The sequence below is a fragment of the Haemaphysalis longicornis genome, unplaced genomic scaffold (genome assembly GCF_048455015.1).
Source record: "Haemaphysalis longicornis isolate Haplotype H1 unplaced genomic scaffold, Haemaphysalis longicornis Haplotype H1 scaffold_1, whole genome shotgun sequence".
NCBI classification, from domain to species: Eukaryota; Metazoa; Arthropoda; class Arachnida; order Ixodida; family Ixodidae; genus Haemaphysalis; species Haemaphysalis longicornis.
Genome location: NW_027526203.1, coordinates 444745726 through 444760079, shown reverse-complemented (window position 1 = coordinate 444760079; position 14354 = coordinate 444745726). Strand labels below are relative to the sequence as shown.

At 46.9% G+C, this 14354-nt stretch overlaps 1 protein-coding gene and 1 long non-coding RNA gene across 2 annotated transcripts in view; one reads left to right on the top strand and one right to left on the bottom strand.

Moving 5' to 3' along the window:
• The window catches only part of LOC144155883 (uncharacterized), a 34783-nt gene extending 21082 nt beyond the window's left edge, over positions 1 to 13701 (bottom strand). The window contains exon 1 of the long non-coding RNA XR_013319668.1: positions 13593 to 13701. This is a non-coding gene — a long non-coding RNA (uncharacterized LOC144155883). The remainder of the gene's footprint in view (positions 1 to 13592) is intronic.
• Positions 1 to 14354, top strand: part of LOC144155882 (Kv channel-interacting protein 4-like) — a gene marked incomplete in the record, with an annotated part of 551666 nt that overhangs the window by 313199 nt on the left and 224113 nt on the right.

The window sequence follows — 14354 nt, the reverse complement described above, 5'->3', positions numbered from 1 at the left end:
TACTTTGGTAGCTGGAAGCATGTGAGGCCGAGAGTAAGTGTGCCTGGTCTTAACAGACGTGAGTCTCGCAGTTCAATTTGATCTATTTTTTATTTCAATCTAGGCACGTTTGCTCTGGGCCCTTTAAGTTCTAGCCAACTTTCCCCATTGAATATTCAATGTTAAATAAGGCTGGCTATTTTCAGCCGCTCGCTTTTGTCTCTTGTGATGTGGAGAGCAACACGTGCCTGAGTATGGCTGTAAAAGACGGGGAATATATAACGAGTATAATGGTATAGTGTATGATGGAGGCGCAAAACGAAAACGCCAGTGTGCTCGAGATTTCGGGGCACGTCAAAGATCCCCAGGGGGTCAAAATTACCCCGGAGCTCTCCACTACGGCGCCCCATCATCACTTGTGTAGCATCGGTGCGTTAAACATCATAATCAATCAATCACCAATGGTGTAATATATAACCTACATGCATTCACACTTTTTTTCTACTTCAGAAATATTTTCGATGGTGAGTAAAATTTGATTCCGTGCAGCGTGGGCGGTGACATGACGCGGCATGACTTTGCATGTCGCCAAGCTTTACTCGTTGACTTTTGCTGCTGCCACTCTGGGATGGACGATCAGTGCTATATCTACCACCGACGCCAATATCTCGCTTACTAAACTCTCCTGGCATCTATTTAGAATCGCCAAACCAGTTATAAAATTGATAATTTTGGCGTCTAGTCAGTAGATCCGCATGGCTTCTCCGGAGAGGTACCCCACAATGGTTAAATAAGTTAACGAATCACGTTCGCGAAATGCGGGTGAATTTCGTGGCTGCCACCGTAAGGTTATCTATTGAACTGTGTAAATTCCACGGCGATCGTTTAAAAATTGCGTTTTAGCGAAGTTTTAAACTTTCCCGCCAGTAGCGATGACGCCATGAAGCAGTCTGTGTCTAGCTGTGATGGGGCTGACACTGTTCGGTCATCGCATTCACCGAACGTCCAACTGTGAGAGATTCAGTGAATACGCCCAGAGGAACGCAAAACGAACGTACTGCGTGTTCTCCGACCTCTGAGAAACACGCCGCGTGATATTTGAGGTCAGTAAGGTCCGCAAAAGAACTTGCACACAGCAGATAAAAGCAAAGCAATGCAAAGAAAAGCAAGCAAGCAAGCAAGCAAGCAAGCAAGAAAGCAAGCTCCTGCGTCGATATGTATCAAGTGGGGACTGGAAAAGCTATTTTATTAAAACCGCGCGGTCCTCAAGACCTGTGTGGTAACAAACTTGCTGTTAATTATTGTCAGTCACGCGCATATAATGTACCACGCCGGTGAGTGTAGTGTGAAGGGTGTAGCATCGACATGGAAGGATCGCTGGAGATGCACGCGAAGTAAACGCACGCATATGGTAGAGTGTGAGCGGATGTTCAAAAGGCGTCATGTGGTACAGTAACCAAAGGGGAAGCATAAACGGAGAGCAGGCACCAGTTTCAATGCAGGCGACAAAAACAGGCAACAACGAAGCAACAGGCAGCAAAGGTACCTCGCCAGCTCCAAACTAACACCTTCCCCCACAACACGCTCTGGCACAAAATATTCTCCACCTAATACTCACTTCAATGCATTTTCAGCCCCACATCAGGAACACTATACCACATCATATGGGCATGCCTGAACTCCCCAGATCTCCCTCCCAATCACAACTCTACCCCTTCACAATGGGCGGCGACGCTGACCAGCCCCGACCCCTGCTCCAAACTTCGGCTGGTGAATAGGGCACGGCAGGCTGGCTACAGCCAGGGAGTCGTGGACGGAGGACAGCCCTCACTGGTCCAGAGTGAACGCTATCATAACGGATGGGATAAATAAAGTTTTTCCTCCTCGTCGTCCTGTTCCGGCCCACTCGTGGGGAAAGTTTAGCAGGGATTTCTTGAAAGAGTCAATGCTACGCTCGTATGCATGCCTGCCGTCGCGGTAGGTACGCATTTTTACTTTTAACATGCAGAGGCGTTACAAGTAAAAGCACGGTTGGGGGGATGACCTAGATAACTACCCTCCTGCAGGGGTGTCCGCTTCGGTCCACAGAACAGCGATCGCCCACAGCGGCACCACTTTGCTGCTTCTGAGGCCTGCTCGTCCTCAATCAGAAGGAAAAAAAAAAACACTCCACCGCAGGCTTACACACCCACAACCAACAACCCTGCTTTCCCGGCAAGTATGTGCCTTATGCAACTATCGTTTATACAACGATGTCTTGTCCGTATGCAAATTATACAAGAATTACGAAATGCAAAAGCTTTCATTTTTGAGATGTCTACTTCTGAAACACAAGCTGACTTGAAGTGTAGTCAGATCAAGTTGTCACTATTGTTTCTTTTTTAGGTGAAAAAAACAAAGGCAACCATGTTTGCTAATCACAGGGGTCATGCGTTCAACCCGACTGACTGATAAATCAGCGCCACATTACCCAAATTAAAACTTATACACCAAAGAAATACGCGAAACCGCACTCATATGCGTAAAATGCCAGCTACCTGCGCACAGCATTACAAAACGTCCGATCCCGCTGCTTCTAAATATGGCTTTGCCTCGTAAAGACCAATTTTTACTGCAGAGCAGCCTTTACAGGGAGAATCAGCGCATTTGCGCTGGAAGGATGGCACTTTTGGCCAAGCTACAGAAGAGGCATAAAACGCTGCTAATAAAATGACATTGCTTCGTAAAGACCAACTTTACAGTAGAGCAGTTTTTACCGGGGGAATCAGCGCATTTGCACAGGAAGGATGGCGCTTTCGGCCATGGTAAAGCAAAAACATCACGGTGCTCTATAACAATACGAGGTAGAATAGCAAATCATTACACCGTTGCCTCTAAGATATTTTACAACACTTCAAGACGGGAGTCTTGCGTGACCAATTAGGCGAAAAACCCGACATCGTGAGCAGAGGATGATTCCAAAATTCGACGTGCTTACGTGGAACACGGCTTTAGAATGAAAGGCTGACCAGAGGAGAAAGAAACACGAAAAAGCGGAAGTATCTCTCCACTCCAAAAGAAGAGAATTGGGAAACTAGCGCCAACCCCTTGTGATCCCACCAGCGTGCGTGCGTGCATCTGCGTGTGTGCGTGCGTGCGTGCATGCTCGTGCGTGCGCGCGCGCGTGCGTGTGTGTGTGCGCGTGTGTGTGTATGCGTGTGTGCGTGAGTGTGCGCGTGTGTGTGCGTGTGTGTGCGTGTGTGTGTGCGTACGTGCGTGCGTGCGCGTGCGTGTGTGCGTGAGTGTACGTGTGTGTGTGCGTGTGTGTGCGTGTATGTGCGTGTGCGTGCGTGCATGTGTGTGTGTGTGTGTGCGAGCGTGCGTGCGTGCGTGTGCGTGTACGTGCGGGTGTGCGTGTGTGTGCGTGTGTGTGCGTGTGTGCGTGCGTGTGTGTGTGCGCGTGTGTGTGCGTGTGCGTGTGCGTGTGTGTGTGTTTGTGTTTGTGTGTGTGTGTGTGTCATAACACACGAGCTGATAAATATCTCTCGGGTTCAAAGCACCTCAGTCAAGAATGAGTCAAGTAGGATGATAGATAGGAGGGAGGACTGAAAGCGAGACGAATTTATGGTCGTAACGCGCCAAGAGAAGCCGTCAGTCTACCGTATAAACCGGATTATAGGTCGACCCGGTATATAGGTCGACCCCCTACCTTGAGGTGGGAAAAGTTGAGAAAATAATAATTCGGCGCAGAAGCGCACTCACAATGTTTATATTTATTTTCGACGTCCGTCCGTCACTGCCACTCACTATGCCTGCCGAAGTCACTCGTCCGAGCTCTCAGAGTCGTCCAAGGATGACTGCTTCGCAATGTCATCTTCCGTGCCATCAGGCGCGTTGCTGATGGAGCACTTCCTGAACGCTCGTGTAACCATGTCGTCGGGCAGCGACTGCCCAGAGAAGGACACCCAGCTTGACACGGTCGCAACCGGCCTGTATAGGTCTTTTTGTTCTCGCCGGCTATCCACTCATTGTACAGTTCGCGGAGCCGGTCCGCGCATGGCCCTCCGGAGCGATCGTGAGCGAAGTTCCTGGACGAAGTTCCCGGACGAAGTCCGCCACTTTGTTCTCCAACTCGGGGTGCACCGCTTGACGTCCATGGAATGATCGGTTTCGGGGGTTGCACGCGCACAGCTTAGCTTTCTGGCTCCGCCAGTACCGCACACTTTTCTCCGAAACGCCTAACTGGCGTTGCGCCACCATTTTCCCATTCTGCTCGGTGACTCAATCGCCGACAGCTTAAACGCCGCAGTGAACTGGCGTCGACTGCCGCCACTCATCTCGGAACAGAGACGTACAGAAATGTACGCACGCACGCGCAATAAACGAGTAAAAGACGAAAAACTAGAGAAAAGCGAAATCAAATAAAGGCCTGATAGTGCGAGAGAGCAGTCCGACACGAATGGCGATGGCGACGGACTGCGCTTGCACATTGTTGCCAGACAACGATTTACATTCTGCCAATGACCGCTATATAAGACGAGGGGTGACTTTTGAGCGGATTTTTTTGGAAAAAAACTCGACCTATATTCCGGTTTATACGGTACGTCGTGTTTCTCAGGGCTGCAGGATTGATTAGCGCCGCGTATCAGGACGGAAAGCGCTTAGACGTCATGTGTACCAGCAGTTTGTGCGTCAGCTAAGCGCGGTCATCCACGCAGTGGTTTGTCCAGAATTTCGATATTTTTTTTGGGGGGGGGGGGGGGGGGAAAGAGGGGGAGGGGGTGTCGAAACCCTCCGGGGGGGGGGGGGGTGAATGAATCCCTGGGCAGGGTGCTCGTGTTTGTGGAAGCTTTTTTTTTCGGGGGGGGGGGTGTCGAAATCCTTTTGGGGGGTGGATGGGTAGGGGGGTGAGGGGTAGGTTAGGTGTAGGGGGGGTGGTGTAAAAGTCCCTGCAACCACGCCAGTACACCAACAACTTTGAAGCGGAGGAGGCGTACGATGCCAGTTCAATGCACAATGGCTGCGCCTTCAAGCCACGTAGGACGTCCTCAGGAATGTTTTTGTGCGTGTTGCGTCTAGAAAACGTAAGGTGAAATATTCCATGCTTACGGGAAGTGTAGGATTGCAACTGATTTCTCGTTTCTTTTACTGACTGATTTCTTCTTGTTTTAGTTCGACTGATTGATTTTATTTTAGAATAACACGGTGCTTGTAACAAGCAGACTAAGTAAAATTGAATTTTGACATTAAGATTTATTGTACATGGCCACGTGTCACTTGTGGCACAAAAAGCACTTTTCCGGAATGTTTTAATGAAGGAACTCATTTGTACCTACAACGGCACCCAAACGAAGGTTAGCTCGACCACAGCCATTGACGCCAACAGCGTTCTTATGACGTTAAACGGTGAAATAAAAAACTCGAAGAAAAAAAGCACACGGGACCTGCCTCTACACTTAACAGCCCCGGCCAGTGTCAACAGCGGCGGATAAGTGGGACATGCTCAGAGCGCACGACGAGCGGTGCCCGGGCGCCACGCCAGGACCAATAGATCGGAGTACAGACAACCAAGAAAAAAAGGGCGGAGAAAAAACATACGCTCATTCATTCATAGCAATCTGTCCGAGGGGCGCGGGATCGTCTGCCGCGGGTCTGCCAGTCAGCCAAGTACCCAAGCCCGTGGCGCCATCTCGCTTTGTGCAAGTACTACGCGGTTAAAGTGTTGTGCGCCTCCGACAGAAGGCGCTTATTGATCGAAGGCGCGAGAGAAATACCATTTAGATGCACGGAGGAAAGTTTCGTTCCTCCATGCTTAGATGGCACTGCGAGAAGTGAAGCATGCAGAGAAGACAAGTAAGAGAGAGAGAAGTGGGGAGAGAGTAGAAACGAAGAAGCTGGCCCGCCCGTCTCTCCCAGACAACGGCCACGTTTTTTGTTTTTTTTTTACTCGGCTTGGCGCTCGGATGGCTTGAGAAATAAAGTAAAGGTCGAAAAAAAGCCGATTGCTTCTCCTTCGAAAGGCCTATAAAAGATGGCTCCACCGGCGCAGGAGTAGTAGAATCACGGGGGAGGAACGAGAAGCCTTTTTCTTTCCTCCATGGAAGAATTCAGAATACCAGCCCGCTTTTCTTTTTCTCTTAATTTCGTTCCTTATTTTCAATCGTTTTGCGATTTTCTAATTATGCATTATCTCAGAGTTTTTTTTAACTACGAAGCAGTCAAAAGGACACACAAACAGTTTAAAATGTATTTGTTTAATGGTTTATTGCGAGGGATACGTGCCCAAAGCACTTACTGCTTTTTGAAAATGTTAGTTGAATACGGTACTAACGCAGACACGGGGACGGGTAAAAAAACACATCAACATTATCTTCTGCTTGGATGAACCATGAAACATGCTTGAGAAGTTTATGGGCTTACCCACAGTACAAGCTATGCGGAGGTCATGGGTTCGATTGATTTCTTTGATTTCTTTGATTGAATTTGATTTCTTTATTCCTTTATCATACAAAAATGACAATCATCTCATTCGGCACTGTACAGCACCTTCAAGTAGCCGAATAGCACTGGCAATAAGGACTGCATCTTTGAGGTGTGTTCTTACGGAAACCCCCGCCCTATATATTGCGGCTCTGCACTATATATATATATATATATATATATATATATATATATATATATATATATATATATATATATATATATATATATATATATATATATATATATATAGTTGAGAGAATGGTTGACTCACGATTAAAAACAAAAACAGTGGGTTACTGACGTTTCGACTGGAGGACCAGTCTTCATCTGAGTAACTGGTTACTCATAAGAATGGCCCGCTAGCCGAAACGTCAGTAACAGTAACCCAATGTTTTTGTTTTTAATCGTGGAAAACCAATTTCTCAACTATTTCTTCTCGCTCCTGGAAGATATATATATATATCTGTGTGTCGAACCGCAAAACATACGTTTCGGTTACGGTTATGGTTCAGGCGAAATCATTTCGTTCCGGTTCAGCTCCGGTTCGACAAAATGACGTACCGAACCTGTTCGCGAACTGGTTCTATGAGTTCAATTATCACTAAAATTAGAAAAAAACATGTAGTAGTTTAAAACGACACAGTCAAATCAAATGCAAACAAAAATTCATAATGCTGCTGTTCCCCAAGGGCAGTGGCGCAATTGCAAAGCAAACTTTAAACAATTACGAGCTATTCGAAAAACAGATGAAGTGGTGACGATTTACCACCTACATTCTCACCCAGACTTTATGTTGTCCTAGCGACTATTCATAAAGCCCCCGCCAAGAGATATGATGGTGGAATGTGTTTTCTGCCCTTTCCTTCTTTGTTGAAATCGCAATCGTTGCTATGGAATCGCTCATCACGCTAACCTTGCACCCTTAAATTTAGGCCTGCATAGTGGCGCGTTTATATACCAGCGCTTAATACCGACAGCGCACATTTTTTTTATATTTGTAACAAAACAGAAAAATCCTACAACAGGCACATAAATACTACCAATGAATTAGATGATTTCGTCACCCTGAATAATTTGTTAGCTGTCACCTTATCGAATGTGTTAGCCACACTTTTGTTAAAAGTGAGCTTTAGTTAACGCTCAGTCACTGCATTATGGCTCTGACCACTGCAATTCCTTCTGCGATAGCTATACCAGATGTGTGCATTACAATCAGTATGTCATTGTACCGCCTGACCTACGGCCATTGTTCCGTGTGCCACTATGCGGAATCTTATAACAGATTATGCTGTTACAAAGTGAAAGGGAAATTTGACGCGCGGAGCATGAGATGGGACTTTTTTGGGTAGACGCTCCTTAATTCGTCCACAGCAGTACTACCTGCCGGAACGAGTAGCAGTAGAAGTAATGTAGCGAGTGGGGCACTCAGTACAAGTGCACCTTCGAGAAAAAAAAGCAGATCTGAAAGAGACGAAACTGCAGAACAAGCAGAAAAGGTGATCGATGGGGGAATGGGACAGTGTGAGGTATGCCGGCCTGCCTTTCTGCAAGTGTCATCTGCTTTATTACTGTTTCTGTTTCCAAGACAAGGTCGAGGGCTGCAGTTTCTTGCCAAGATATTAAGACATATCTGTTGTTATTTGTATCTGTAAAAAACGGAACTTGTCCACTTTACTGTCCTCAAAAACGGACCACGGAGCTCACTTTCTTCGCATTGATGACACGTTTGGTTGTGAAAGGCAGGGCAAAGAAAAGTATACAGCAATATCCACGTTTTGGTGCTTTTTTTACTTATTCGTTTTTACTTACGTTTTGCGTAATACAGTAGACTCTCGATAAACGGAACTTCAGGGGACCGAAAAATTAGTTCCATTAAACAGGAGTTTCGTTTACTGAGATAGATGTGTGAAAGGGCAAATTTATGTGCGTACACACTCTTAATACCAGTTCAGGGATCTTTAAGCACTAGAAGGTGAATGTAGCTGATAGTTTTCGAGAAAGCAAGAAAACTACAAGAGGTTTAGACACAGCACTCACAAAGGTGATTTGGCAACAGTGAGTCACTGTGCACTGCCAAATGCATCAATTATTTTTGAGTCCTCGCAATTGCATCTTCACGGAGGCTAGAGGCCTCAAATTTGCGAGTACTTACGAGCCACCGAAGTTAGATGACGACAACGCGGCAATTAAGCGCGAATAGCACCCCGATGGCATGAACAAGGCGGCAGGAGCTGAGCCCTGTAACCTCGCGAGGCTACAGGGCTCAGCTCCGCGGCGTCTTGAATCGAGACCGAACGACTGGAACAAGAACCGCGATGTTGCATTCGTTGCTATAACACGGCTGACCACTAACGAGACGAGGCTAATGAGGCCAACAAAGCTAAAAAAAAACATGGAGGAAGAAAAAAAACAAAAACAAAACAGCCCGAACTCTAAAAAGCTGATTCTCATGCCAATGGGTTTCACAAGAAGTATCATTTCTGGTTCCGTTTACACGGTGACGCGGAAATTTCAGTTCCGATTACCGAGAGTTCTTTTTTTATTTTTTTACGTTATCTGAATACAAAACCAACAAACTTACAGGCTACTGTTCCGTTTAAGCGGCAATTCCATTTAAGCGATTTTCGTTTATCGAGATTCTACTGTATTTAAAAACAACGTGACTGGCCTTTGATTTTTTGTTGTTTTCCGTGTAAAAACATAAAAAAAAAAAACTGGCGCATTTCATGCCCCGTGCTATATCTCTGCTCCGAGGCGCAGCTTATGTTGCAGGCCGGCAGACTTATTTTAACCAGCTGGTGATATTAAACGTGGATCAAAATCTTGATACACGGACGTTATCGATTTCCATCGACCAAACGAACCTAAATAAGGCTTTAGGTAGCATGTTTTTTTTTTTTTAAAGGAAGCATAAAAACTTCCCCGCAGATAGTACCAGAAGACAGACAGAGTACTGCCTGCTTCGGGCGCTTGTGTTCCATTTCAAGCCGTGCATGAACCACTCTCAGCATCTCCCAGCGTCTTCGCGCTTCGCTAAAATGCGTGCCAAATCGTGCGTCAACGTTTCATATGACGGTTTCTATCCTCGGCAGATATCAGCGGCGACGCCAGAAGTGGTGCAGTCAGCGAGCATCTCAAAGCGGACTGCAGTTTCGCGGTTTTTAGTCCGCCTCGAGCGTCTCGACGTTCGGGGACGTGCTTTCACCCAGGAAAGCGCCGTTCCGTTCACCAAACAACAATCACACCTTTTTTCTCTCGCAGCAGTCGACTGCCATGAGACAAATTCAACCAAGCTGTTTTTGTTGGAAAACTGTAACTAAAGACAGCTGTAATCTCCGTGGCTGTAATTATTGTTATGAATTTCTTTCACGGATAACTTTGCTTGCGTGGGGGAGATCGCGACTGTACGATGTCTTTGTATGAGTTAATCGAGGGAACTCTGGCTAAATGGCTGCACGTATTAGCACAACGGCGTGAATATGCAAGATCGCTTCGGGATAAACGAATTTATCACTGCCAGAATTCCTCAAAAACGACAAAAGCTGCATACACTTATTCGTTGACGCCCAGGCATTGTAAGCGAAATTTTGCCCCTCGACTCGTTGCTGGAATAGTCGAGTGGTTAACGCACCTCATTGTTGTTTTGGAGGTCGGTGGTTTAACACCGCGGGGTTTTTTTGTGTGTGAGAATCTTACAAGTTTTTTTAACAAGGATACGCGAATGTTTCTATAGCTTTTCTGTGAACCCACAAGTAGAGTTCACGTCAACCCTCAGTAGCAAGGCAGCGCACACACTTCACACTTTGAATCACTCGGGGCATAACTTCAAGCTAGGTTTTGTTATGAACAGCCGGCTTGGTAACCAAAAATAGCTTGGAGAGTATGGTAGAGTTCAGAAAAATAAGTCTAGCAACACACATCAGCGCAGCGACGGGCAGGTGTCTACGGCGCCCGTCTCTGCCTTCTACTTGTCGCCGCTGTATCGGCGCGGTGCCGCCGAACGACGCCGTCAAGAAGCTCGGAAAGGAGCTTCACTGGTCATACAACCGTGGGTTTAAAACTTCTGGAACGGGGCAGTTTTCGCTGCCCTCATTGGTCCCGCGATGCTACGTCATTGGGGAGAGTGGGATGCGAGCAGCAGTCCCCAGGTTTTCGACAGAGAGAGTAATGTTCAATTTGCTGGTATTTTTTTAATGTAAAAATGAAATAACGTTCTTATTTCCGCACCGATCCTGATAATTCTTTTTGCGCCTGTATCTGAACAACACAAAGAACAGACGTAGGGCCCAAGCATTACCTGTAAAAAAAGCGTTGCAGGGGTCCTTTAGAATTTGAAATCTGTTGAGCGAGGGAATTTGATATGGGACACGCGAAGCTGTCAGGCGTTAAATGTGACACCAGAAATACCCGAGCGTACAAACAGACCCCAAACAAAGGAAATCAAATTTGCCGTCAGTAAGAGACAGGGCGCAATATTTCAGAAGAACGGAACGCTTCAGAACAAATTACGGTCTTAAGAAGAGAGAGGGAAGAGAGCGTAGGCATAGTGGATAACGTCCTGACTACAATAATCACAGAAACAGCATCAGCTCAGGAGGCAAAGAACCTTAAAGATGAAACTCTTACATTATCTGAAAGGAAACTCAGAAACACTGGAATATGAGTGTCCGGAACAAAAAAGAAATAAAATTGGTGGAACTTTCACAATTGAGCAAGTTTATCTCATCCGCTCCTACACCTCGGCAAAGAATGTACAAACATTAAAAGGATTAAGGTCTTCAAAGGCAATGAAGAAGCCTGCTATTGGCAGCGCAGGAATGCATGCAATGAGAGACAAAACGCACTAATAAAAGGAACAACATGCGTGAGATAAGGAAAGTAGCGGAATGGTTCTATGCAGTCCGTCCGATGGCGACGTTAGGCCAATACGCAGTGGTGGAAAGACAAGCTAGTTCGCGAGGTTCTTATAGTACCTGAAGATGAGGTGCAGAAGACGCTCAAGGGAATGAAGGGAGGCAAAGTCATAGGGAGCAACGGAATAACCGTGGATCTACTGAAAGAGGGAGAAAGTTGGAAAGCTAGCAAAATTCCCGCCTGATTCTGATTTATCTTTGCTGAAACCAGTAGCAGGGAAATATGCGAGCATGCAATCAGTTTTCCTTCCAAATACGTTTGAGGTCGACGCACTTGTAGTTTTTGCGGTAGTTAGGCCTACTTCTTGATAGAAGTGGGCAGAATGTTATTCGTTTGGCTTTTTTGTATCCATACCCCTCGCCATTTTCTTCTACCTAAGATATTGTTACCCACGAAATTATTCTGACATAATGACCCGCGTAAGTGCCCCACGTTAAGCACCTCACAAAACAGCTGAGGGCAGGTCATTGTATGTCGCACGCCTGAGAATCTGGCTGAAGTTGTATAACCATAAACATTCACATCCTGCCCAAATAATAGCGTGGCCTTGAACGATTGATAGCGAAAATTCTGTTTTCAAATGGCGATCCCCCAACGCCCTGTTCTAGCCAGTTTATTTTGAAACGGTTCTGAATGAAAGCCGGTCGTGTGCGCCCACGCTCATCCGCAGCAATAAATATAAGCAGGCAACGCGAATATGACCGTTGGAAAGGCGTAACTGTTTTTTTTTTTCGTTTTTTTTTTTGAGACGTGTGTATTTACTTCGCATGAGCCTCAAATCAAAGCAGCCAAGCTTAAAACGCGTGGTCAGTACAGTAGCTTTGGGAGCACGGCCGGCCGAATATTTGGTTGTAGCGCGTCAGCACCCACCGCTCACTATGCTACCGCCTGATCAGTGAGGCCGGAGGTGAAGGTGCGAGGGCAAGTGAACACGCTAGAAAAGTAAACAACACAGCTGTGTTCTGTCACAGGGGCGTTTTATAAAGGGCGCCCGCCAGGCCGTTTCATTGCACTCATTTGCGGAGACGCCTTGCCTGCTGCTGATAAGGTTAGTGCGAATAAATTCGCCCTGGTGGTTGAAGAAGCCCTGACCGCTCCGTGGCTCACCACGGCACCCACAAGTAAGGATCACCTAGCTTTGCGCTGTGTCGCCCAAGTGCTAATACGCCACGCTCCACTGCCCATTGCCACCGGAACGTTAGCTAGATCCGTTACCAGAAAATATCTAGTGTAGGCAGACCGTGGCACAAACCTATAGGTTGTATTCATTGAAAGGTTTAGCTGTCAGTTTCTTCGCTTGGCGGCACTGGAAACGGTCACGAACATGGCCGCTGCGTTACGAACATGGCGCGGCTTGTGCCACTGCACCCGCACGCCGAAGGGGGGAAAAAACCACCGGCGTGCGTAGTCTGCTCCATTTCAACCCGATTCTGAACGGTGGTTCAAACAGAGATGTTAATACTCGCACTCACATTTGATTCAAGGCATTACTTTGCGTCCGGTGGGGTAGACTTTGGAACGCCCAACACAAATCATGTGCTTAGCACGGACAAGTACCGCAATCCCGCGGAGCCCGACGTAACCAGTGACGGCGCTCTCCCATGGTTGCGTGCATGCGAGCCTCGCCAGTGAATACAAGCTATATGGTCTCGTCGCCACCTCAACGTGCGTCGCAGTGAAATGATTCGGACAATTGGCGTCATTTCGGGGTGGCTACCATAAGCTCCACTTAATGTCGCCGCTCATGTGTGGCTGCTCGACGCCGGAGGTCGCAACCTGGCTTCTCACTCCGCCACGGCACACTGCGTCGCCGGTTTGGCCCTTGTAATTTCAGTCCTAGCTTGTTTGCCTACCTTGACGGTTGTTACGGCAGTGCTGCTGTGCGCTCGCTCGTTTTAATGGTGAGCCGTGGTAAACGATAAGAGCGGTCGTCATAAGCAGGATGAAACTACGCAGCACGACGGATCAGCCACGACACCGGGAAGGAATAGGGGCATTACCAACGAGTGTGATGTTTTCGTCTGAGTAATGAACTCATACTTCTAGCGAACCTTAACCTTAACACTTACTTCTAGGGAACTTTCTTTTTCATTCAGTGTTAAAGTTTGCTGGAAGTAGGAGTTCATTAGTCAGTACCCAACTCGCCCAACTCTCCGTTTTAGTTTTTACCGGCTACGCTGCAGGCATTCCCCCTTTCATCATTCTGACATTGGGTTTAGTTTTCACGTATAGCTTACATTGAAACACATTTTAGCAGTGCCAACTCCTCACGAATGCCGTGCATTGTCGTCTTGGTACTTCACGCTCTGTACCACTGGAAGACCACTTGAATGGCGTTCCCTGATAAATGAACAAAGGCAGGAAGGCGAAAACACTGTTTATTGAGTTCGTCAAGATCAAAGCAAAGTAAAGAAATGGAGGCAGCCGTTTTTCTTCATGCAATGTTGCGTTGGAGCCGGCTGATTTGAGCTGCAGCGGGTTATGCAATGTCTTTGGCGCGCTTTTGTCTCGTTAGTTATGCCTGTTCTCGCGGCTACGCTACGCCGTTTGTACCTTTCGGTCAACTACCGATCGTTTCAGCCTAAGCTGGCCATTACCCTGGGACGTGCGAGCAAACTGCATCGGGCTTGACACGACATCCTTGCACTGTGTGGCCAAGTGTACATGCTATTATTGTGCACGCTTTTATGCTCCCTCATTTTGTCAGTTGCTTCTATGATCCCACGTTGGAACCTTTGTCAGTCGTATCTAAAGCGATATTGGCACCATAGCTGCCCAAGAACGTTGCAGAAGCTTAGACGATCGCCGAAAGGATCACTATAGGGTAGGTTAACTATTGTCGGTTTGGTTAGCACAATTATCAGGACCGTATTGGCATGTCGCGATAAAATACCTTCGAAAATGCTATTGCATACCATTGTGTGAATTCAATGTGGATCTCCTTTTCCCGGGAGTATTTTTTTGTGATTGTTCGTGGAAAGCATAGAAAATGCGAAATA